Here is a 26,880-nt window from a genome sequence, read left to right on the forward strand (position 1 = left end):
GCATCTTTCAGCCTAATTAAGCTGATGTAATAGGGTTTCCTGAAGCAATGTTCATTTAATCATTTGAGTACCGTTATAAACAACAAATTGAGTTCACTAACTAAATTCTTCAGTCTTTGGTATAAAGTCAAAATTAATCAAAACATTTACAGAATTCAGATTTATTGTCAGACTACAGACATGACATCACGTACAACCCTGAGATACTTTTTCCTGTGGGCAAGGCAGAATTTCTACTTAGTGGGTGTGCAAAAAAAATTATACGCAATGTACACATGTAAATAAAGAACTGACAGAGAGGGAAAAAAACCAATAAAATTGTAAAAGTAAGAGTCCTTAAATGTGTCCTTGATAGAGTTTGTGGTTGAGGGGGAGCAGCTGTTCCTGAACCTGGTGGGCCTGATACCTCCTTCCTGATGGCAGCAGCAAGAACAGAGCATGTACTGGGTGGTGGGGATCCTTGATGATGCTCCTGTCCTCCGATGGCAACATTCCCTATAGATGTTCTCAGTGGTGGGGAGCCTGTGATGTCCGGGCATTAGGATTAGGGAAAACTGACATTTTCCAGCTCACGAATTAACATTTTAGATCCTAACTTATTTTGCAGTAACCTATGACAGAATTTCAACTTGAGCAAAACAATAGCTGACCAGATTTTCCATTTGAATCCATGACAACACATCTACATTCACTGTGAAATCAGCAGTAACTTCCAAAGTAAGCTTGTTCATTCACAGTCACAGCCACAAACTCAAGAGCTCCGTGTCAGTGATTCCTAGCTGTTCCACTGGGGGCAACTGAAAGCAGAATGTTGTCCCAGAAGAGGACCTAAAAATTGTGCTTGATTGGGTAGAGACAGAGAGGAAAATTGAAGGAGGATTTTAGAGAAGAGGGATGGCGAGGAGGAGGAGGGCTGAGGAAACCCATGGGGGCAAGTGTGCGAGTCTGTGACCATTTTAGAACCAGAGAATACGACAACAATGAAAACAAGCTATTTGGCTTTTCTTGTCTGTGCCAACCATCATTCCACTAGTCCCAGTGACCTGCTCCCTTTCCATAACCTTCCAGACATCTCTTTCATCCATGTATCTATCCAATTCATTCTTAAAACTCAAGATCGAGCCCGCATTCACCATGTCAGATGGCAGCTCATTCCTCACTCTGTGAATGTTCCCCCAAACCTTTCCCTTTTCAGCTTAAAGCTATGACCTCTCATATTTATCTCCCCAATCTAAATAGAAAAAAGCCTTTTTGCATCCACTCTATACATCTCATAATCTTGTAAATCTCTATCAAATCTTCTCTCATTCTTCTTCGCTCCAAGGAATAAAGTCCTAACCTGTTTAACCTTTCCCTGTAACTTAACTCCTGGAGACGTGGCAACATCTCAGTAAATCCTCTCCACCCTTTCAATCTTATTGATATCCTTCCTGTAGTTAGGTGAGCAGAACTGCACACAATATTCCAAATTTGGCCTCGCCAATGTCTTAAACAACTTCAACAAAATAGCCCAACTCCTGTACTCCATACTTTGATTTATGAAGGCCAATATGCCAAAACATGCCTGTGTGTGCACAAGCAAATTCTATGCAGCAGAGCCAGTTCTTTAATTGCCTTGGGCCACTTTGCCATTGGGCCAAAACCATACTGTCAAGTCCATGTGATAGCTAATGCGCAAACATCACCCACACTGAAATACATCACCCACAGTCATTGCCTACCTTGCAAACTGCTGGAGTGGAGGAAAGTCATTGCAATCTCAATGGAGAGGCATAGAATGTCATTTAATTGGGGAATTCCTGAGCTGTTCAAGTCTTTATGACCCTTTCTTATAGAACATCCAACAGCATCACCCAGAAACAGGTCCTATGGCCAATGACATCTTCATTGACCCACAATGCCAAAATTAGATAGGCACATGACCTTGCATTCTCTCCATGCTCTTGTACCTGTCTAATTGTCTCTTAAGTATCACTATAGTCGTTTTATGTTGTGAATGGGAATGCAAAAGTGATAGAAAGAAGAAAAAGGCCAATCAGGAGGCACATGGGATTCCGCAGGTGATGGAATCTGGAACAAAAAGCAATCAGTTGCAGGAACTCAGCAGACTGAGGAACATCAGTAGAAGAAAAAGAATAGTTTGCATCTCAGGTCAGAACATACATCAAAACGGAGAGCAACATGATATTCATTCTTGTACGCCTTATAGCACCTGATAATCTATGGTCTGCAATTAAAAGAATTGGATGCATCAAAAGATTTATCAAAGGATAGTTTGAAAGAGTATAAACATTTCATACAAAGGCAGCACCTTTTCGGAACAGGGGAGACACCCCAAATGTTTACATGTTAAAGAAACTATAGCACTACAAAGAGAAAAAAAACACGAAAGATACAGACACCAGTGATTTGTTCCTCGTTATCAAGTAGAAGACAGAGAGTTGGAATAAATGCATTCTTTTTCCAGATTGAAAGGATGTAGCTGGTGGAGTGCCCCAAGGATCAGTTCTTGCCTCTCAATTGTTTCTGATTTTTATTCACAACATGGAGTAGGAAGCAGAATATCTAAGTTTGCCAGTGGAGGGCATGTTCCAATAAGGATATTAGGACTTTGCAATTAAACTGAAAATACCCCAACCACAGAACATATGTGACAATTGAGAAACCTCACATGAATTCCTTAATAGGTATGATGACCCCCATTGACTCTTTATATCTGCCCCACAACTGGTCTAAATGGAGAAGGAGCATTTGGGGAGGTAGTGAGAACATCAAGCTCATGCACTGGGAGTACATAGAAGTCCTGCATTGGCCGCAGATGAAGCGCAAAACCTCAAAAGTTTCCATTCCTCCCTAGCGGTCGGGCATCTCCTGCCCCAGCTGTGGAAGAGTTGGTACACAGTGGTACTCACATTGGCACATCAGTCACCTTGGAACTTACAGAACCAGTGTGGAAGCATTGATCCTCAGGAAACGCTCAGGAAGAATCATAAGGCCCATTGTCAATCAGCTCCTACTGTTTGCTGCTTCATTGTTTACAAATGATAGATGTAGAGAATCAGGTCTATTGAACATTGGTCCTACAGTGGGATTGTAGCACAATAAAATAATCCAGTGCTGCATGAAACCTCTGTCCTGGATGCAATGGAACCAAAATGCCAGATCTGAATTTAAAAGAACAACAAATCGTTTGAAATAAACGACAACTTGTGAGGACCGTCAGCTACCTGAGGAAGGATTCCGTCTGCTTATATTCTCCAATTGTACTGCTCATGTTGGCTGCCACCCATGCTTGAATGCACATTCACATCTAATTTGCATTGCAAAACACATTAATATGCTTGCTCACAGTAGTTGACCTGAAAATTATTTTTCTGTACATAAGACGAACGCCAGGCTCATTTTGCCACAGATTTGCAAGTACAAGCATTTGTTTGCAGTGATGACAATTAGTTTCCAAAGGTTTAATACTAAGTGATAACTCACTAGCCAAGGCATATAATTGCAGTAATAAGCATCTATAAATATCAGAAAGACCATGTAGCAAAAATAGACCATGAGATTAGAAATACATCATCAGTTTGAGTTTAATTCATTTGACCATTTCGGGTTCCCCAAAATTAATTTAATTTTTATTTGCCATTATCAAAGAAACAGAAAAGAAATCTAATATCGTAGCGAATGCAAAAAGTAAACATCAATCAAAATCGAAAACTTTGGGCAAACATTTCAATAGTAATTAACAGGTAACAACCAGTGACAATAAACTGGATTTTGTTCACAGCCCACAGAAACTCTGTCCACAAATAAGCTCCTGCTTCTGAAGTAGGTGCTCGATTGAAGAAGAGTTGCAGCAGATGCTTTTGCTACAATCGATGTCACTGCCTCGCTTGACCTGTTGCCATATAATCATTAGGAACCAGAGAAGGAAATTTCTGATAAAACATAATTTCACTTAATGCACTTCTTATGCTAGAAAGCTCCACTGTTTCTTAACAGGGAACTAATTTTGAGAAAAAAAGCTTCATCGGGGACCAGACACTATGCATCATTTTTATGTCTGAGCTCGCTGTTGGTTTAAAGAGTCCAAAACTAATCCCAGTGCCCTCCCCTCTCATCACAGCCCAATTTTCCCTTAATTGATGCAATAGTCCTTTCTCAGCCATTTCACGTGGCAAAGCATTTCACCTTTCAACAACCTTTTGTGTAAAGGTTATTTTTCTCGAACTAGCAGCCTTTCTTCACGAGAGGTTTAAATTGATGACACTTCATCTCCAACTGCCCAATATCTTTCCTGTTCAAATCTAGAAACTACCTACACATTCTTGAAACAAAATGTAGTTTAGGCATCTCAGGTGTCTCTGTTACAATGTAAATAGTTCCAAGTATAATGTCTTTCATCACAACCAGGCTTTCGTTACTCCTGAGTAAAACACAAACGTCGGCCGACACTGTGATTGAAGTAAAAACACAATCCTGAAGAAACCCGGCAGGTCAGTGTACATTGCATAGCAAAGTTAAAGATACCAAACCAATGTTTCAGGCTTGAGCCCTCCATCATTACATGGTGCAGGCTTCAAGCCTGAAACGTTAGTTTGTACCTTTAAATTTGCGAAATCAAGGACACTGTTTGACCCGCTGAGTTTCCCCAGCTTGGTGTTTTTCCTTACTTCCTCCTGATATAATATCTTCACAATTATTTTAGTGTCCTCTCTCATAAAGAACGTCAAAGTAATTTACTCTGAATTTTCATCTTGAGCCAATGCCCTGGGTTAATTTAGTCACTTTTTCTTTTCTATTGAAAAATGTTTAAATAAAAGAACTTTGATTATTTCTCATTGCATTTATTTATTTGCCAACACATTGATGGACCTTGTGGTCTTTTGTTCCCTTAATCATCTTTTCAGTCAGCATGGATTCTTAATTCTTACTTTTCTCCTCTAAATAGATCTTTTCAGATTTCCGACTTCTCTGCATTAAGTTCAATCTCCTGCTTGCTTGCTCAACCGTTCATGATAGAAATCAGTCTGGGTATTAGGTTAACCCATGCATAAACTTCACGGCCTGAACAGATATGTCTAAAAACAACCTTGAAGTTGACTTGTGCCACATCTCTGTTTTTGAGCTGACAATGTGGCCTCCCTTGCTTGACCCATAAAGAATTACGATTTCCTGCACATCAGAAGTAGATCCCGGATGAGATCTGGGAGGAAAGTTTGGATCAGTTAAAGGTAGCATGGTGATTTACAGTTGGAGCAGTTGCTTCACAGCTCCAGCAGCACAGGGCTGATTCTGACATCCAATGCAGATAATGTGGAGCATTCATCTTCTCCTTGTGACCACATGCCTTTCCACTGGATGCTCTAGTTTCCTCCCACACTGCAAAGGCCTGCAGGTGGCAGGAGAATTAGAGAAGGAACATTAATGACCATGTATGAGAAAACAGTTATGAAAGAATAGATGGGAGAGAGAGATTAATAGAATCCTCCACGTTATAAGAAAATATGAGTTAAAATGTAAGAGGGCAAATTAATAGCTGCAACAGTGAATTTGAAGGCTTCACCTTGTGTTGCAACCATGAGTTGCTGTCAGCCTGGCTAATCATTAGCTAATTTATAAGCAAGCCTTAAACAGCTGTGCGTCACAAAAGGGCGGTATGTTTGACGTAGTGGTTAGCACAATGCCTTTACAGTCCAGCAATCAGGATTGGAGTTTCAATTTTGTGCTGTCTGTAAGGAGTTTGTACGTTCTCCCTGTGTCTGCATTTTCCCTGGAAGCTCTGGTTTCCTCCCAGTTCAAAATGTACTGGAGGTGTAGGTTAATTGGGTGTAAATTGAGTGACATGGACTCATAGGCTGAAATGGCCTGTTACCATGCTGTATGTCTACAGTTAAAATTTACAAAAAAATGTATTAACGTCCTCCAGAAGCTTAACACATTTTTCAGACAATCGCACAGAAATGCCACCTGGTAGCATCATTTCTATCATAGGCTTCAAACACAAGGTACTCTTTCTGAACTGTTCATGTGAATAAAAAATACTGGTATAGTTTTGGAAATTTGTGGACACTTTTCCTTATTCTACCCATCAAGACCACATTCTATTTCTACAACTTTCTTGATCAGTTTATAGACTCCAAGCCTCGAGCCCCTCCTCATCAACCCCGAACAGTTCAAAGTTTATTATATTTTCCCATCATGTTGTCATTAACTACCTTTTCCCATCCTTGTCAATTTACGCTGTTCCCTTTCTGGCTTCCAGCTCTTCCTCCCAATCCATAACCCAACTGAATGAAAGAAAAACCTTTATCCTCCTCTATAAATATCTCCATTATTTTTTAAATTTTATTTTACATACACAGCATGGTAACAGGCCATTTCAGCCCGAGTCCGTGTCACCCAATTGACCTACAAACCCCTGGTACATTTCAAACAGTGGGAGGAAACTGGAGCCCCTGGGGAAAAAAACCCATGCAGATATGGAGAGAAGGTACAAACTCCTTACAGTAAGCGCAGGATTCGAACCCTGGTCCCAATTGCTGGCGCTGTAAAGGCAATGTGTTAACAGCTACACCAACCATGCATCATCTTATCTCATCCAGTTACTGAAAGTTTTGCTGCTGTCCGTCGAGTACATTTCATAACCCAGTTCACCATTCTATCTTTATCAGTCTCAAACTTTCAAGCATTTTGCTGTTCTTACCTGGAATTCCATTTTCAAGCTGATCAATCTCCACTGCTCAACCTTCCTCAACCCTTAGTAATCTTCTCAAACTTAACTATGTGAACAGGTCTTTGGTAAATATCTGCTGATCACTTCACAATAATGGACATTACATTTTGAAAATATGTAATTGTGTCTGCATATTTTGTGTATTTTCATTATAACTTCATCTTTATCACTGAATGATTTTAAAACGGGTCATGATTTACTGTTAATGAAGATCAGGCAAGCAAAGTTATGTGAAAATTAAGAATCTTTGAGCTCTGCTCTGAGAGAAGAAAATGTGTATTACACCTGGATCATGTCAACATAATCTCCTCCATGACCAAGGGAATTATGAATCTCAGTCTTGTTCAGGTGAAAAACATTTACAATTCACCCATACTTGGCAAATATTTGAGTTCTTGAGATTTTGTTTGGATAACAGCTCTTTGCTTTACAACTTTCTATCATCTAGTCTATTGTTGCAGTACCTTAAGGTAGCTCGAGGGAAGTATTTGATCACCGTGGGCCTCGAGCTAACTATTAGATAACATGACTGGCATTAATAAGTATTTATGCAAGAAAAGGTCTGCTTCGTTTTCCCTTTAAATTTTGTGTTTGTAATGCCAATGTTTGGAATATTACATATCTCATTCTTATGAAGTTTTACCCAAATTAATATATTATTCACAGCCTGCAAACTTCCTGGGAATGCATTTTATATTCTGTGTTCTGGGCTACTTTTAATTATGTCTTCATATACTCAAGTGAGAGTCAACAGAGCAATTAGCCTCACGGAATGGTTTCCATTCATCTCAGCCATCCCTCATGTGATAAAGACATTGCTCACTCAGCACTGTCTTTCTTCTCCATGTGCCTTTGGGAGAAATGTCACTGACCCTTCTTGCAATTACAAAGACTAACAGCTTAACTCTCACGTGATTACTTATCTGAATGACAGAAGAGAGCCCTCATCTGCTTTTCACGTGGATTAAAAGAGCGCATACAATTAATCCTTAAGCAAAAATATCTTTTTTTTCCCGTTAACTAACTCCAAACCTGCTTGGAATGTCTAGTGTCCCAAAAGTGCTGCTGTTTTCAAACCCATTTGATTCCTGTTGTCATGGTAACCAATGCAGAACAGCATGCTAATCAACTCAGGCCCTACTGTTCAGAAACAATCCAAAAAGGCTAACCATGCAAGCAACCACCCCCTTGAAATTTTCCACAGTCTCAAAGGAAGAGAGGCTAATCTAATGGATTACTCTCTTCAGTTCGGGAAAATCAAAACAAGCACTTAATGCAAATTTTCCTTTCAAAACAAAATCACTCACAGATCAAATTCATGGCTATCTGATAGCATACAATTCAGGTTAAGATCAATTTGGTTGTGCTTTGTTTGTTCTATTACAGCGAACAATTGACTAAACACTGCTGCTGTTAACTAAGTCATTTGCTTAATGACTAACACCACTTCATTTGTTATGAAGGCACATTGTGCAATGTAATTACATGATGAAAAGGATCACCATACTTTAATTAATAGTGCCTGCCGCAAAACTCCTAACATTACACTTCGATTAACGATATTCTGACAATTAAAAATATTTAAATCTTATTATTCCTTCAATCAATTTCAGCCAGGAGAGTATTGTTCCACCAAGCTCATGAATTCAATTACAGATCCACTGAGCTTGCTGCAGTTTTAGATTTCTGTTCAGGAATACCCTCATCCCATTTCCAAGGCAACGTGTGGTAACAATGAAAAACACATTGTGATGCAATTATTTTAACAGACTTGAGGTGAGTAGGACACCTTGAATTAGGGAAATTTTATTTTAAAAAAACAGTTCATTAAAAAATAAGTTTGAAGGTCTCCCCCACAGAACAAAAAGTCTAAATAGCACAAACCTTGACATAAATGATATACAATGTTCTTATAGATCATGTTATCGAAATGTTGTCGATTCTACTTTCCTAAATCCTGAATACTCCACAAGAATTAAAAGGTTTAATTTTAGACATACATTTCCTTGTTTAAACATAGAATTCCTTTTCTGAAATGGTTAAAATCTTCAATTTTTCATTAGAAATAATTTTTATGTCACATGCAACTGACTAAGTATTAAAATTTAAAAAAACTGTGGGTATTGTTCTGAAATTACTTCTGCCTTTTCCTTGTGGGTTACAGCAAAGATAAAAGTCGGTATTATCAGACGCATGCACACCCTGATGCAATCAATGAAACACAAGCAGAAAATACAATATGCGGAGAGGCAATGACAGTTAAGGAAGCAGAAAGGAAGATGCACATATGAGGCAGACAACAGATGGAAGAAGACAAACACACAGAATGAGAGAGAGAGCTTGAAAACGCGTATAGACCAGGAGTACATATAGACCTAAATATATATCACAGCTGCAAATCTTAGCCCAAAACATCAGTCACATTGGAGTTATACTACTCATCGGAGACAGAGGGTTTTGATGTACACACAGGTCTTCACGCCTGCAGCAAAAATGTTTTTAAAAATGTTCGGAATGAGGAGAGGAAAATGTCTGCATTCACTGAGATTAAAAATATTACTTGGAGGTCTAAAGTACGAATTTCAAGCTATTTAACTTTAATGTGCTCCTGCACCAGATCGTAAGATTAATTAGGGATCTGGAAGGCAGCCAGGCTTATCTTAATTCATCCATCCTAATGCCCATCATGGCTGCATCCAATTGCTTCTTAAATGACTTGAGGTTTCTGGCTTTTCTCTTCTCTTGGAAGATTATTCCACAAGTTGATCTGAGGGAATAAGTTTAAAAAAAACCTGGACCTCTATTGTATATTCACTATTGACTAGAACGGGCATATTGCCTATTTCTTCACTTTTCATGGTTTAATTTACATAATATGCCAGTTAACATTTTTATCGATCATTTGTCAGGTATCTCCTTTCTAGGTAGAATGTTTCAGATTGGTCTACTCTCCCATCATTACTCAAGAGTGGACATTGGGTCCCAATTTTATGGTTCCTCTTTCCATTGCTCTGAATACTTGAGCAACTTTGGTTTGTTGGCTATCATAGCTGAGGCAGTATTCTAAATGCATTCAGAACCCTATAACTGTCAATTCTTCCGTCTTGTACTCCACTATGTTTTGCCTTTGTGCTTCAACACGCCTTTGGTTTCATAAATTGTTGAATTGGATCATGTATTTAACTTGCATTTGAATGTACACACCCTGAGATATCTTTCAGATTCTTACTCAAGTATTTGAAACTCCATTCATGGAGTTTATACGATCAGTTTGGATAGATGTAATTTACCAGGTTTCATGTATTAAATGGATTTCTATTGTTTTGTCCACTCTCACTCTGTAATTTCTGACTGGCGTCCTGATCCCTCAACCTTGTCTGGCTGTGAAGAGTAAATTGGCAACTTCATGAGTTTCAGAATATGGTAGAATGCACCACTGAAAGATGGTATCTTTTCACAACAATTGCGTTTTATCTATTCATTCAACCCATTATCATCAATCACAATAGTTCTGATTTAAAATAATAACCTTTCTTGCAAAACCCTTGAAAATCAAAGTACAAGTAATGGTGTTACCACATTTAAAGAGATGATACGACTTAGTTTGCCACACAAACTATGGGCTGATTACAGCATGGAACGAGGTGGTGTGGCACATTGCATCCATCCTGACGGCATGACAGCAATGCAACTCTTCCTTCTCCCCACACATGTGAAAATCCCTTTGTTTCTCATATTTATCCAGATCCATTTTAAACACAATATTTGCTGCATAAAATGTGTTTTCCTGAAATGACCTTTGGGTTTTCTTCGCCATCCACTTTCATCAGTGTGGTTCGGTTCTTTTGACCTGCCCACTACTGGGAATAGTTTCTCACCACCTTTCCAAACCTTTTTTGATTTTATATTTCTGCAGTATCCTCTACAGTACCAAAGAGAAGAGCTGCAATTTCTCCAATATTTGAAGCTCCTCATCCTTGGAATCTCTTTTGCATAGGATTAGGATCAGAATAACGTCAAATCCTTTACATCTATTCTGGACTCTAAAGATATGAAGGTTATTGTTGATGCTCTTGTGTTTGTACTGTATACCTCTAGAATGCACACACACACACACCCATCCAACCTTATTTCTTTGTTCTTATTGCCTTTTTGGAATTAGGATCTCAAGATTAGGCAGTTGGTCAAGTAATACCTTCCCCTGAACACGTGCTTATTGATGATCACAAGATTTTTATTTGAAATACTTTACTGATAATGATTAGTTTCCTCTGTTTTGAATGGAATAACAGCGAGGCCAATGATGTCATGGTTCACATTGTCAGTTTGGTTTGTCTCTTTGAATATCAGCATTGCATTAACTAGCTCCCAATCCACCTCCTCTGTGGCCATTGATTCCCTTTTTAATGATTTTTCTGTGTCTTACAGATTTTCTCCATTGTCCTTTTCATCACTCTTGAATAAATCCACACCTCTCTGGGGATTTATTTGTTTTGAGCCTGTTTAACCTGTCTAGAAATTCATCTAATTTATAATGAAATCATTGATTTTATTTAGAATATCTTTGTCTCGAGGTACATTGCTCCATTATTCTCTTATGAATGTTTAGAGGAAGTAATCATTCAGGAGACCAGTTTGATTATTCTATTATTGGTGTTCAACTCCTTTGTGTTTGTTGTGAATGCACTCCCTCCTGGGCCATGCCTTTTCTGTTATTTTCCTCGTCATGATTATCCAACTGCACGAAAACGAACAAGGTCGGGTCAGATACAGCAATGAACTCTCTGAACCCTTCTCCATTAACAATGGCGTGAAGCAAGGCTGCGTTCTCGCACCAATCCTCTTTTCAATCTTCTTCAGCATGATGCTGAACCAAGCCATGAAAGACCTCAACAATGAACACGCTGTTTACATCCGGTACTACACGGATGGCAGTCTCTTCAATCTGAGGTGTCTGCAAGCTCACACCAAGACACAAGAGCAACTTGTCCATGAACTACTCTTTGCAGACGATGCCACTTTAGTTGCCCATTCAGAGACAGCTCTCCAGCGCATGACGTCCTGTTTTGTGGAAACTGCCAAAATGTTTGGCCTGGAAGTCAGCCTGAAGAAAACTGAGGTCCTCCATCAGCCAGCTCCCCACCATGACTACGAGCCCCCCCACATCTCCATCGGGCACACAGAACTCAAAATGGTCAACCAGTTTACCTACCTCGGCTGCACCATTTCATCTGATGCAAGGATCGACAAAAAGATAGACAACAGACTCGCCAAGGCAAATAGCGCCTTTGGCAGACTACACAAAAGTGTCTGGAAAAACAATCACCTGAAGAAACACACAAAGATCAACGTGTACAGAGCCGTTGTCATACTGTTTGGCTCCGAATCATGGGTCCTCTACCGGCATCATCAACGGCTCCTAGAACGCTTCCATCAGCGCTGTCTCCGCTCCATCCTCAACATTCATTGGAATGACTTCATCACCAGCATCAAAGTACTCGAGCTGGCAGAATCCGCAAGCATCGAATCCACGCTGCTGAAGACCCAACTGCGCTGGGTGGGTCACGTCTCCAGAATGGAGGACCATCGCCTTCCCAAGATCGTGTTCTATGGCGCGCTCTCTTCACTAGCCACCGAGACAGAGGTGCACCAAAGAAGAGGTACAAGAACTACTTAAAGAAATCTCTTGGTGCCTGCCCCATTGACCACCGCCAGTGGGCTGATCTCTCCTCCAACCGTGCATCTTGGCGCCTCACAGTTTGGCGGGCAGCAACCTCCTTTGAAGAAGACCACAGTGCCCACCTCACTGACAAAAGACAAAGGAGGAAAAACCCAACACCCAACCCACCAATTTTCCCTTGCAACCGTGCCTGCCTGTCCCGCATCGGACTTGTCAGTCACCAACGAACCTGCAGCAGACGTGGACATTTACCCCTCCATAAATCTTCATCCGCGAAGCCAAGCCAAAGAAAGATTGTGCCTTGTCCCTTTGCTAATCTCTGTTCTGACTATACTTTCAATGGGTCAGACCTCTCCTGTCAACTCCTCCTTCCAACTAGTATTAACACCTGGCCATTCCAGTGAAGGTTATCAACCTGAGGGAAAAAATCTGCTCCCCTTTCTCCATCATTTCCTGACTGTACTGCTGAGTATTTTCAGCCCTTTTTGTTTCATTTCGGATTTCCAGCATCTGTACAAATTTGTAGTTCCCTGTTCCATCATTTATTGCCTTTATTTATTCAATTTTTATACATGCTTATTTATTTACATTTCCCCCAGACAGCTCACTTCAGAATTAACAAGCCTTTGCCAACAACATCCACCACCCACTACTGAAACCACTTCCACTTGTGTCATACAAGCTCTTTTGATCTCCATCTTATTACATCTACTTGCATTGGTTTTGTCATCTTCCCCCTTCTCTGCAACTCAAAACAGGTTCAATTTAAAATGATTTTGCTGAAATGTTAACCTTGTTTCTCTGTCCATGGCTCACCTCCTGAGTAATTACAGAATTTTGTTCCTTTCAAACTTGTTCGCCCGCACTCACCCAGACTGAATGCCCAGAGCCAATCTTGCTGACCCTCGACACGAGAGATGGACAACAATGTCTGGTACTGCCAAAATCTTTGCTGGCAGATAATGGAGGTGCCATCTCTGGAACCCTCTGCCAAACATTGGAGCAGAGATTGGTCCATGGTCAAAATCTTTTGCAGAAAGAAATATTTTAAAAAATTACTAAACTTTTTTATGGATAAAGAATTGTAATATATTAGATGTTACATGGTAAAAGGTAAAAGAATCTGCTCAGTGAGATAACTTTCTTTAGTCCACAGTAAATCATAGTCATCGAGTTATACAATACAGAAACAGGCTCTTCCAGTTCATCCAGGCTGATCTCCACCAAGTAGCATGCACTCTGTTCCCACTGCTCAAATCAGGAAGGAGGTGGAGGTGCCTCAAGACCCGAAGCACCAGGTTCAAGAATAGCTGCCACCCCTCCACCATCAGAGACTCATTGAAGGGCTCCTACTTTTGCCCATTATTGATTTTTTTTCCTCTCTGCATTGCACAGTTTGTTTACATTTCTTTATTTGTTTACATGTGTACATTGAGTATAGTTTTTTTTTACTACCAATATGTGGCAAGTCTAACTCACCTGCAAGAATCTCATGATTGTCCATGGTGTCCAGGGGTGCATGGCTAATTTTTTTAGGTGCTGGAGTTCACCAAAAAGAGCAACAAGGAGATGCCGTTGCCACCCCATGAGGGTCCTGAACGATGCTCTGGCGAGCTCCGGCAGCACTGCACCTTTACTGATGTTGTACATGTTCTTCTTTGGCTTGGCTTCGCAGACAAAGATTTATGGAGGGGTGTAACTGGCAATAAATATGAATGTGAACAGATTCCCTCTAAATTTTCCCCATCATTTTAACCATCTAATTGACTTTTAAACATTGGAATTATACCCACCTCTTGAATAGTCCCCATATACTGTTGGAATATAGGGGTTAATTAATCATAGAAAATATGTAGAATATATGCTTATGTACTATTCATTTGCATCTTGGCGCCTCACAGTTTGGCGGGCAGCAACCTCCTTTGAAGAAGACCGCAGAGCCCACCTCACTGACAAAAGGCAAAGGAGGAAAAACCCAACACCCAACCCCAACCAACCAATTTTCCCCTGCAACCGCTGCAACCGTGTCTGCCTGTCCCGCATCGGACTTGTCAGCCACAAACGAGCCTGCAGCTGACGTGGACTTTTTTACCCCCTCCATAAATCTTCGTCCGCGAAGCCAAGCCAAAGACTATTCATTTTGTATACATGAATCCAGTACTATGTAACAATTTAATATTTACCTCATGGTGAAGGGAAAGAGTAATGTAAGTAAGGGGCAGCCACAGTATGTAGCAAAGTTGGCTGATTACAGTCGGTTTAGAATTGCCGGCTCCCAAAATACAAAAGAGAATATGTATGAAACAATTTAGTAGGAAGGTTAAGGCAAAAGGAGGTGTTGATTAGCATAAACAAAAAGAATCCTGACAGAGACTGTCAGAAACAAAGAGAATGGAATCAGTAAGAAGCTAAGACAGAAGGAGGTGTTGAGTAGAACAGAAGAATATGGCCAGATGAGAACAAAGAAATAATTAGAAATATCTGGGGTATAAATTGATTTCTAATCAAAACAACAGGGTATTCTGACCTTGAGGATTAAGATGGGAGCTCTACACCCCAGATAACTGCAGAGCAGGAAATTACTTGTGATAAATCTTATGCAAGAAATCTAGCAAAGAAAGCCAACTTTTGTTCTGTATGATAATGAAATCTAGCAAAGGAAGCCAACTTTTGTTCTGTATGATAAGGTTGAGCTATATAAACTGTAGAGACTGGACAGTAGAGGTCAGTCTAGGGGAATAGCTCACTGAGCAGGTGACCTCTGAACTAACGACTGAACCAGAGCTCTGTTAAGCTTTATTCTTGTGCTGTGTAATAAACTGATTGTCGAACCGAATACCTTCTCCTATCACTTCATTCAACGAGCACGCTGGACTCAGATGACACATAGACTAAACTGTGTTTTCGTTGAGGTGGCGTACACTGAACTGACCCCACTGTAAAACTATTTGCCAGGGCTAAATTCCCAAATCAATTCATGTGGTTAATCTGGGTTATTGACAAAGCCAATTAAGGCTCCTTTAATGTATTGTGTTAACTATTTCTATCTCATATCTCTCAACACAGACTCTCAATTATTTTGATAGATCTAATTTTTATTTGGTGCTTAAATTTTCTTTCAAGATAATTTTCATATTTTACAAACTGTTTCATGGAACAACCTTTGCTTCTTCTTTTCATTCTCACAATTAACTTTCATCAAGCCAGATAATCTAGGTATTAACACTTGCTGCTATAGAATTATACTTGAACAAGCCACCATTGCCACCAATAGCCACAAATTCCTTTGGATGATGTGAGAGTTAGAGGGCTTTGTAGATGCATTGTCTTCCTCTATAGTTTACCAGTTAGTTTTAAATTTATCGAGGTTGTGCCTCATTATTTATCTTGTAGTTTTTTGTATTCCATTGGATTGCTTTTCTTATCTTTTGGCTATCCCCTTTTTTAACCCATAGAATAGGCAAATGCTGAAGATGCTCCAGAATGATGCGCAATCTAAGATAATTAATTTAGGAATAGAGATTGCACCAATTTGCTTTGCATTCCCTTGGATGAAGGAGTGGTTCAAAGAAGTTAAAATTGGTTCAAAGAAGTTGCCTTCTTCTGTGAATAATCTTCCCATGAGCAGCAAGCAGTTCGTAATGCAAATAGGATTGAAAGAGTATTCAAGAACAAGGGCAAGGTTGGGACAGGGCCTTGCTGAGACTTTGACAATGGGACAGGGCCTTGCTGAGACCTTGAAAATGGGACAGGGCCTTGCTGAGACCTTGTCTGAAGTCTTGTGATCTCCTTGCCTGAGGAAAGATATGGAGGGAGTACAACAAAATTTAATGGAGTGACTTATGGGAAAGCAGGGCTGGTATAAGAGGAGAGGTTGTGTTTATTAGGCATTAATTAACTTTATCACAACAGAATAGGAGGGGATATCATAGAAACCTATAAAATTCGAGAGAGAGACCAATACAAGAAGGATCTTTCCAAATGTTGGAGAATCCAGAAAGAAGGGTTACTGATTAAACCCTAATGGTAGGCCATTTAGAAACAATCCCAGAAAGAAATGCCTTCACCCTTTGGAATTCTCTATCAAAGAAGGGCAATGGAAGCCATACAATTTAATTTATACTAAAAGGAGGTCAATTCATTTCTCAATACCAAAGGGATCAATAAATAAGGGGAGAATGTAAGAAAAGTGTACAGAATTAGGTGATCAAACAAAATGTTGATAAATCATGGAGCAGACATAAAGGGGCCGATGTTCTGCAGCTGATACATTTTTTTAAATGTTTCTTTGTTTTAAAATATGATTCGGAAGTCTCCCACTACCAGATTACATCTTTAGTTCATGTCTTTTTCTCCTGAGTTTTCAAAATCAAGTCTTGACATCATAACATTTTTGTGTTAATATCAGACAGAAACTGCAATAAACACATGCCTCAAAACTGGGCCTGAGGAATAGAAAGATAGCTGGACTGCTTGTTTATCATCGAAAGATACCTGAACTGCTTATCAGCTTGCACCCTAATGAACCAACCAAAAGCAATGCAGGTTAAGCTTTGCTGAAGACATCATTTTATTTTTAGAATACAATGAAATTCAGTGGAGCAATTTTCCCTTCACAGCTTGGAGTGCAATTGGAAGTGTCCATTTGTTTTGTTTTGCCTTGTTTTCATTTCTTTTCTTTTTCTGTAAGGTTCTTCAGGAAAGGAAAGCCAGAGGCTTACAATCCAGTGATCATTCGGGGATCAGAGGTGGAGAGGGTAAGCAAATTTAAGTTCTTGGGAGTCACTATTTTGGAGGATCTTTCCAATGGCATCATGATAAAACAGGTTGTACAGGTTTGATATGACATCAGAAAGCCTGGCAAATTTCTACACAGGTGACATATAAAGTGTGCTGACCGGCTGCATCACAGTCTGGTATGGGAACACCAATACCCCTGTGTGTAAAGCCCTTCAAAAGGTAATGGACACACCCAAGGACATCACAGGGAAAACCCTCCCCACTTTCAAGAACACCTATAGGAAGTACTGCTGTCGGAGAGCAGCAGCAATCGTCAAGGATCCACACCACCCAGCACACACTCTGTCCTCGCTGCTGCCATCAGGAAAGAGGTCTTGGTGGCACAAGACTCACACCACCAGGTTCAGGAACAGCTGCTCCCCTTCCACCATCAAACTCCTCAACAACAAACTCAATCAGAGACTCATTTAAGGACTTTTACTTTGCACTTCACAGATTTTTTAAATTCTCTCTGTATTGCACAGTTTATTTACATTCATTATTTGTTGACATGTGTATGTTGTGTACAGTTTTTTGGACTAGTAATACGTGGTAATTCTCTCGCCTGCAGGAAAGAGAACCTCAGGTTGTATGTGATGACATGAATGTATTTTGACAATAAATCTGAATTCTGTATCAGACAGATTAATTTCTCTGCCCTTTTACTGGGCAAATCCTAACAGAGAAATGTGCATAGTACCTGCTAATTAAGAGTGTAAAAATCACAAGGCACAAGTAATAGTTTGTCTGATATTATTGAGGAAAGCTGCCAGCCAAAAATAAAACTCTCCTTTCAATTATCCTTTGACTCAGACATGATGAAACAGCTGATTAATTGAGAAAGTGCTACATATTATTTTGAATGATTTATCATCAGTATCTATCTAGCCTCATTGTTGCTACCTTTAGCCCCTGAATACATATCTGTTATCTGTGAATGAGAAATGCCATCTGTTACCTTAAACTTGTACTGTATTAATGCAAAAGATAGTGTTCACTTTTCAGTTAATAACTGAATATATATCACAATAGATTAAAAAACTCCAAATGAAACAAATGTGACAAGAGTATTTAGACACAAGTCTATTCTTTTTCAAAATGATCCATTCAGCTCTGGATCATCTTGAAAACAGCAATTTATATATACAACTGCTCTTCATCCTCTACAGCTCTGCCTTCAACACCATTATTCCCTCAGTGCTGGTCAAGCTACAATCTCTAGGCCTCTGTACCCAAGTCTGCAACTGGATCCTTGACTTTTTCTTTGGAAGACTGATTATCCAGACAGGCCCACCCCAAGGATGCGTGCTTAACCCATTGCCCTATTCATTATAGACCCATGACTGTGTGGCCAGGCAAAAATCCAATGCTATCTACAAGTTGGCTGATGACACCACAGTTGTCAACAGAATCACAAACGGCAATGAGGACGTGTACAGGAGGGAGATCAACAGCTCACTGAGTAGTGTAATAACAACAACTTTGTGCTCAACATCAACAAAACCAAGGAGATGATTGTGGATTTCAGAAGCAAGTCAGGAGAATGTGACCCAGTCCTCCTCGAGGGCTCAGTGGTGAAGAGGGTCAAGAACTTCAAATTCCTGGGTGTCAACATCTCTGAGGATCTGTCCTGGAGCCTCCATGTGGATGCAATCACAAAGAAAGCTTGCCAGCTGAACAATGGTCGGCACAGACTAGAAGGGCCAAATAGCTTGTTTTCTGTGCTGTAGCGTTCTATGGTTCTAGGTGTCTGAGGAGATTGGATAAGTCACCAAAAAATCTCAAAAACTTCTACAGATGTACCGCGGAGAGTATTCTGGCTGGTTCCATCACTGCCTCTCAGGACAAGAGTAAACTCCAGAGGGTTGTTAACTCAGCCTGTGACATCTGAGACACCAGACTTCACTCCGTTGAGGACATCTACATGAGGCAGTGTCTTAAAAAAGCAGCATCTGTCGTCAAAGACCCACCACCCAGGCCATGCCTTCTTCACTCTGCTACCATCGGGGAAAGGTACAGGAGCCTTAAGACGAGCACTCAGTGGCACAAGGACAGCTTCTTCCCCACTGCCCTCAGATTCCTGAATGATCAATGAAGCAAAGACTCAGCCTTAATGATCATGCATTATAATTTTTATTTGTTTTTATAGTAATGTTATAAGATGGTTCTAATCTGAATGTTCGCTCTACGACGCTGCTGCAAAACCCCGAATTTCATGACTTGTTTAAGACAATACATACTAATTCTGATTCTGAGATACAGTACCTAATAGCCTGAATACACCTGGGATTGTCTGATCTCGGAAGCTAGGCAGGCACACGACTGATCAGTACCACCTGAGAACACCAGGTGCTGTAGGTTTCTGTGAGGGTGTAGGACAAAGTGGTGACTCTTTGTTAAAGAATTTCATGTACATTACATTCTAAATGTAGTACAGGTATTAAGTGACAATAATGGAATCTTTACCTTTACATTTCTATAACCAATAATTTAATTCAGAAAACTAGAGATCAATAGTGTGAAGAAAACAAAGGAAAAATGAATCAAAATTTACCTGTTCTAGAACATGGAACACTACAGCACAGTACAGGACCTTTCCTTCAGCCCTCGATGTTGTGCCGACCCATATGTTCCTTTAAAAAAAAGTACTAAACTCTCCTCTACCCTGTAACCCTCTATTTTTCTTCCATCCATGTGCCTGTCTAAGAGTCTCTTGTGGTCCTAATGTTTCAGCCTCCATCAGCATCCCTGGCAAGGTATTCCAGGCACCCACAACTCTGCGTAAAAAAACGCACCCCTGATGTCTCCCCTAAATTTCCCTTCCTTCACTTTGTACTCACGTCCTCTGGTATTTGCTATTTTCGCCCTGGAAAGCAGCCACTGCCGTCCACTAAGAATCTTGTAGACCTCAAGTAAGTCTCCTCTCATCCTTCTCTCCAAAGAGAAAAGTCCCAGCTCTACTAACCTTGTCTCATATTATTTTCCAATCCAGGTACCATCCTGGTAAAATCCTACTGCTTGTTTGTATTGTATTCTTTAGAAAGACATAATCATCATTTCTCGCCTTGGATCATGTTAATAATAATTTAAGTAATTAAATTAGCACCAGTGCGATTGAATTCACACTGAGAAACATGCACAGCTATTGCCATTAGCATTGCACAACACTGCTGTTATTCACACCTCAGTGCAACCAAGCTTTCGTGAAATACTGGTCGGAATGAAGGATGTCAACTATTACAGGTCTTACTTAATTGCTGACAATGGCCTACAAGGTCTAAAACCTAAAACCCTAATCATGTTAATTACATACACAAGCGTAGAGATCCTCTGAACAAAGCGATTTGAATGCACAGCTTAGATTGGACCATAGGTGAAATATGATCTTTGGGCTTTGCTTTGAATCTAAACCTGCAATTCTTCTTGCTATGTCAGTTAGAGGGGAGTTTGATGAAAAATGCATGTTAATTTTGTAGGTAGGATATTGCATATATTTAAAATGCAGCACACGGTATTTCATTACTGTCAAACACATATGCATTTTATAGTGCATGTAATTCTTAACAGTCAGGGCACAGACACCGAGTTGCTATGGCAACAAAGGAAAAGAGCAAGATTCCTTTCTTTCTGGCGATTTCAGGAACAATGGAACAGAGAGGTGAAACTCATTGGGATGGAGCCAATTTTTATACAAATGCAAGCAAAATTCAAAATTCATATTTTGAAAGTATTATTTAAATGAAGCCATATGTCTACAGCATATATGTGTTCGTGTAGCTATACAAAACATTTTTGTAACATGCACAATATAGATTTATGTATGTATATACTTACACACTCCATATGCATATTTGTTCGAGTTTTTCTCAGATCCTTCATTCCACCTCCTCCTGTAATATTCCCAGATGGCCATTTAAAGCTATGATGATCGATCAGTTTGTCTTTTTTGCTTTGCTTGTTGTCCTTGGGTAATATTTTTGTACACATAGCCTCTTAATAAACTCTATTTCTGCCTGCATAGTATATGTTTATATATTCAATTTCTGAATTTCAGCTGTCAAACTTGAAATATTCTTTCAAACCTAATCACCCTTTCTCACATTCTTGTATTATGAATGGTTTGCAATTGTTTTGTGAAAACTACTGGTCTTTTCTCAGTTTTTAGATGCAGATTGCTTGCCATTCTTTCTGCATACAGGGTTCAATATAACCCTCTGGTAAATGATTAAGCTCCTGAGGCATGCTCTAATACCTAGAATGGTATTTTAAATAGTGCTGGACATTTAAGCAATTTAAAAATGAATGTTATCCTTCAAACATTGAAATTGAGCAAAAACAACAGCAAGGCAAGTAAAAAGGTAATAAAGTGATTCTGCTCATAGAATATAGCTACATTTTAAAAAATTATTATGACAAAATATTTAATAGCTCTAAAGACAGATTTGCACAGTTCAAGGGCTGGGCATTGGGGTGATATGATCTTTAAAGCAAACCCTTGTCCACTGAGTGGAGTGAAAATGAAATCCAATGATGTGATTCAACTTATATTTACAATTTCATCAAAATCTCAATGTACAGGTTCAAGTGTTGGCATGAACTGTTGAAGTGAGGCTTAAATGGTTTAGTTATGTCATCTAAACACCAATATTAGATTATTGCCATTCATCTGTTAAAATTACCGGGTACTTTTGATTCTCTTTGCACACAGGTTCACTTAATTGCTAGTTAAACGTCTGTTACAAATATAGCAGACTGCAAATATTTCAATGTTCTTTAATTAGAACCTTTACTTGGGCGCAGGTGCAAAGGCAGCAGAAGGACAGATAATGAGGGGTGCTGAAAATGTTCACAAGGATGATATCAGAAGTCACGGCTTTACTTATGACAAGAGATAAGGGAATGTGGAATTCTCAAGATTTGAGCAAAGGAGATTAAGATGCAATGTGCCAGAAAGGATCAAGAATGAGTTTTGTTATGATAAATAGAAGTTAAAATTTTCCATCCAGAAGCAAGGAAGGAGAGGGGCTGATAATGTTCTGTTTGGCATTCTAAACACTTATAAAAGCAGAAAAAAAATAGCAACTGTAAAAACAAGTAGTAAAATATTTTGCAAAAATACTTAAAATAATAAACGGTGAACAGAGGGACAGGAGAATGAAATAGCGAGTCCCTTCTTCAGAGAACTGGAGCAGGCATGATTCAAACAGACCCCAACACTGCAAAATTGTATGGTTTTTATAAGCCGTCATATTGGTCATTTTTCAAGGCTGCTTGACTGACTCTCCTTCCTCCCCTCCCTCTAATTCTTTTGATGCATTGTGTGCACCGGTATTCATGTGTCCCTGAACTATTATGTGTTTGTATGTGTTAAAATTGTGACCTGTCGCACTGCAAGTGCCGAGATCACCAATAAACTGGGAGAGTTTGTTGGAGATCTGAAGGACTTGAGAAATAACGTATTCAAAATCAGGGTGTGGAAATATTGAGTGTCTTTTTCAGACACGACATGATTTAATGCCTGTAAGGTGAGATTTTTTGCAATAGAGATTTTGCAATGAAAAATTTCACCATTGAAGTTTTTTTTTTACTAACTTGTTTGGGGGAGACAGGGATCATTGACTTTTATCATTTTTTAATCAGACACTTCATGATGTTTCCTTCCAATTTCAGGCTTCTAAATCAGAGTGAATTGGCAATAATACAGCTGATGTTCGAAAAAAGATTCAGGCATTGATATAACTTTTTTTTTGCTGCTAAAAGAAACTGATTCAGCAATTGTGCTTGTCTGTGCATTTCATGGATTCAGTTTCCCCAAATTTCTGGAGCTTAACTTGATATTCTAGATAATCAAGGCCTTCTGAATTTATTTACATACTAAATGTGCTCGAAATTTTTCACTTTTGTTTGAAAGCAAACTGTGCTTAAAAAAACCAAAGTGAATTGTGACCATGCAACAAATATTTTAAGAATGATAATGTCTATATATTCTGGATCCAGATAATAATACGCATGTATCAGGTTGCTTTAATTAAATTTTAAACGACTATTGTTCTCACATGAGATGCTTTTGTCAATTTGTCTTTTACGTTGAATTATAAGAAATCATCAGACATTATTTTTTTTTTGAAGTAGAGGCATTTCCTTTGGTAGTGTGCCAATATTCACCACTTCACAGAGTCATTAGTTCACTGCTGTTTCTGGGATCTTCCTATCCCAAAGTAGCTGCTATGCTGGCTGAAAAATTTATTCCCCTTTACTATTGGCCCCAAAGCAATTTTAAATATTGTGGTGTTAAGAAAGGAATTATAGCTACTGCTCTTCCGGCCACCATTAGTTCAACCTTCTACAGGAGCTCTATCGAGCTGGTTGCATCACAGTGTGGTACGGGTTGGTGCAGAGAGAAGGATGGGAGGCCAATCCACAGGAGCATATGAGTGGCAGAGACAATCAATGGACTCTTCCTCTCCCCAACAATGTGATTTACTGGGCTAGTTTTCTGAAGAGGGCACACATAATCATTGAGAAAGCGATCCAAGAGTATGAGACCCAGCACCACCAGGCTGAGGAACAGCCTCTTCCCACGGGCAATGAGAATGCTGAATGACCAAAGGAACTGCTCACACTGACCATCTGAGACTCTCATATTTACAAAGCAAAATCTATTTATTTATCTATGAAGACTTGTCCTGTGTGTATATATATATATATATTTGTCTCTCTGTGTGTTATACCTGGATGTATGTCTACGTGTTCTGCACCGTGGATTGGTTAAAGCTGTTTCATCAGGTTGCACCAAAGAAAAGGTACAAGGACTGCTTAAAGAAATCTCTTGGTGCCTGCCCCATTGACCACCGCCAGTGGGCTGATAACGCCTCAAACCGTGCATCTTGGCGCCTCACAGTTCGGCGGGCAGCAACCTCCTTTGAAGAAGACCGCAGAGCCCACCTCACTGACAAAAGGCAAAGGAGGAAAAACCCAACACCCAACCCCAACCCACCCATTTTCCCCTGCAACCGCTGCAATCGTGTCTGCCTGTCCCGCATCGGACTTGTCAGCCACAAACGAGCCTGCAGCTGACGTGGACTTTTTACCCCCTCCATAAATCTTCGTCCGCGAAGCCAAGCCAAAGAAAGAAGACTTGAAAATAAACTTGACAAAGTAAATTCACTTTTGCACTTAAAATTTTAATGGAAATTGTGATAATTAGAACCAAAATCAGAATTTAATAGGACCAAAATTTGTTGTTTTGCGGTAGCGGGACCAGTGCAAATATTGAAGATGTTTGCCTTCAGGCTCCTGCATCTCCTTTCTAATGTTAGCAGAGTGTAGAGGGCATGGTCTGGGTGGTGAGGGTCATTCAAGAGGCTGCTTTCTTAAGACACTGCCTCTTTCAGGTGTCCTCGATGGAGGACAGACTGATGTGCACGATGGTGCTGGCCAAGTTCACAATTCTCTGTAGTTTTTTTTTTCCTGCCATGTGCATTGACACCTCCAAACCAGACAGTGATGCAACCAGTCAGAATGGTCTGAACTGTCCACCTGTAGACATTTGCAAATGTCTATGGTGACAGATCAAATCTCCTCAAACTCCTCACAAAGTACAGCCACTGATAGTGAGTCTTCTTCATGAGGGCATCGACATGATGGTCCCAGGACAGGTCTACAGAGATGTTGCCACTGAGGAATATCCCTTTTCACTGCTGACCCCTCGATGAGGACTGGTTTGTGTTCTCCTGATTTCCCTTTCATCAGGTCCACAATCAGCTCCTTGGTTTAGCCATCTTTGAGTGCAAGGACGATGTTGTGACACCATTCAACAGGCTGATCTACCTTTGTCCAGTACACTTTTATTACAGACTCGGATTCTGCAGACAACTGTAGTGACATCAACAAATTTGTAGTCAGCATTTGAATTGTGCCAGGCCATGCAGTTATGGGTGTAGATCGAGTAGTGCAGTGGGTTTTCTTTGAGATATTGTTTGTTATGAATATACAGAGGTGCAAAGAGCTAATACCTTTGAAAGTACTCCTAACACATTTATTGCTTTGTTCACTGTGATCCAAAAATAACCTAGGGTACAACATCAAACTTTTTTTTTTCTTTGCGCTCATCAGCAAAAGGCTAATGTCAATAAATGTTAAGAATTTTTTATTGCTCTCAATGACCCCACCAGAATTTGTTTTAATTGACTTTTTTTTCAATAGAGTAAGGGTGGGGGAAGGGGAATAAAAACAGACTCTGTATATTGTATGAATGTTGAAAGATTATACTTTTGAATTTTGCGTTTATGAAAATGAAAATAAAATATTCACAAAAAATAATTATTTATTGTTATTTAAAGTATGTTGACATTGAAATGATTCTGTCCCAAAGTCACTGGTGACATAGACTTTTGGTTTCATTGACCAAGTCAATTGGATTGGTGAGTATTTCTATCAACTACCCAACAAAAAATGATTTTGTTATTGCAAGCACACATTGAATAAGATCAGTGGAATTGGGTTATACAGAACAGAATTTTCAGCGTTCACTTATCTTGCAACGCCTCTGCTTTGCTCAACATTCAAAAGGTGCAACATTTGCAACATATTGAATGAAAGATTGGAAGCCCAACAAAGTCTGCAAATCTTGGAATACTTTTTAATTCTACTAATTAGAAACATAAAAGTATTTTATAAATTTAAGATTCTATTTATTTATTTATTTATTTTTAAATTTTTTATTTTATATTTAAGATTTTACATGTAAGCCATTCATTGGATTAAAATGAAACATCGTGCAAATTTATTGTTCACACAGACACCATCGTATTACAGTTCCATGAATTTAACCACCTCATCTTTACCATGGACATCCAATCACTATACACTTCCATCTCCTACAGAAAGCCTCAAAACCTTCATTCCTTTCACAAGAACAGACCCAACCATTCCCCCTCCACCACGATACTCATCAGGCTGGCAAAACTTGTCCTCACCCTCAATAGCTTCTCCTTTCATTCATCCCACTTTAACCAATCAAATGAGTCGCCATGGGCTCCAGCAATGTCTGCCTTTTTGTTGGCAATGTGGAGAATCCATGCGACATTGACAAGGCCCCTCAACTCTTCCTCTGCTACATCGATGACTACTTTGGTGCTGCCAATTCACCTATGATGAGCTCGTCAACTTTATCCACTTTGCTGCCAACTTCCACCCTTATTTCAAATTCAGTTGGTCCATCTCCAGCAACACTCCCTTTTTAAAAATTTATCTTCATCTCAAGAGACAAACTCACCATCTCCCACATCCACCTCTTCACATCCTGTCTGTCTCCTGTAAGGATTCCATTCCTTTCTCTCAATTCCTCCCATATCCATCACATCTGCTCCCAGGACAAGGTCTAACATTCCAGATCATTAGAGATTTCCTCCTCCTTCAAACAAGTTGGCTTTTTTCTACCACCATCATCTCAGCACTCACCCTCCACCCCCACGCGCAACTAGGACAGGATTCACCCTGTTCTCACTTACACTCCACTATCCTCCTCATCCAAAATATCATCCTCTGCCATTTTCAGCACCTACTACATGATCCCACCATCGGACACATATTCTCCTCTCCATCTTCTCTTTTTTTTTTTTTTTTTTTTTTTTTTTTTTTTTTTTTTTTAAATTTTTTATTTTTCACACCATAAATCACAATAGCC

The 26,880-nt window shown here is 39.6% G+C and overlaps 1 long non-coding RNA gene across 1 annotated transcript; it reads left to right on the plus strand.

Moving 5' to 3' along the window:
• The first annotated feature begins 6,902 nt into the window (after positions 1-6,902).
• LOC138759598 (uncharacterized) lies at positions 6,903-23,115 on the plus strand. The gene is made up of 3 exons (XR_011354988.1): positions 6,903-7,081; positions 17,104-17,170; positions 21,993-23,115. It is a non-coding gene; the product is annotated as an uncharacterized lncRNA (long non-coding RNA).
• The last annotated feature ends 3,765 nt before the right edge of the window (positions 23,116-26,880 follow it).

Source organism: Narcine bancroftii, chromosome 3 (assembly GCF_036971445.1).
Source record: "Narcine bancroftii isolate sNarBan1 chromosome 3, sNarBan1.hap1, whole genome shotgun sequence".
NCBI classification, from domain to species: domain Eukaryota; kingdom Metazoa; phylum Chordata; class Chondrichthyes; order Torpediniformes; family Narcinidae; genus Narcine; species Narcine bancroftii.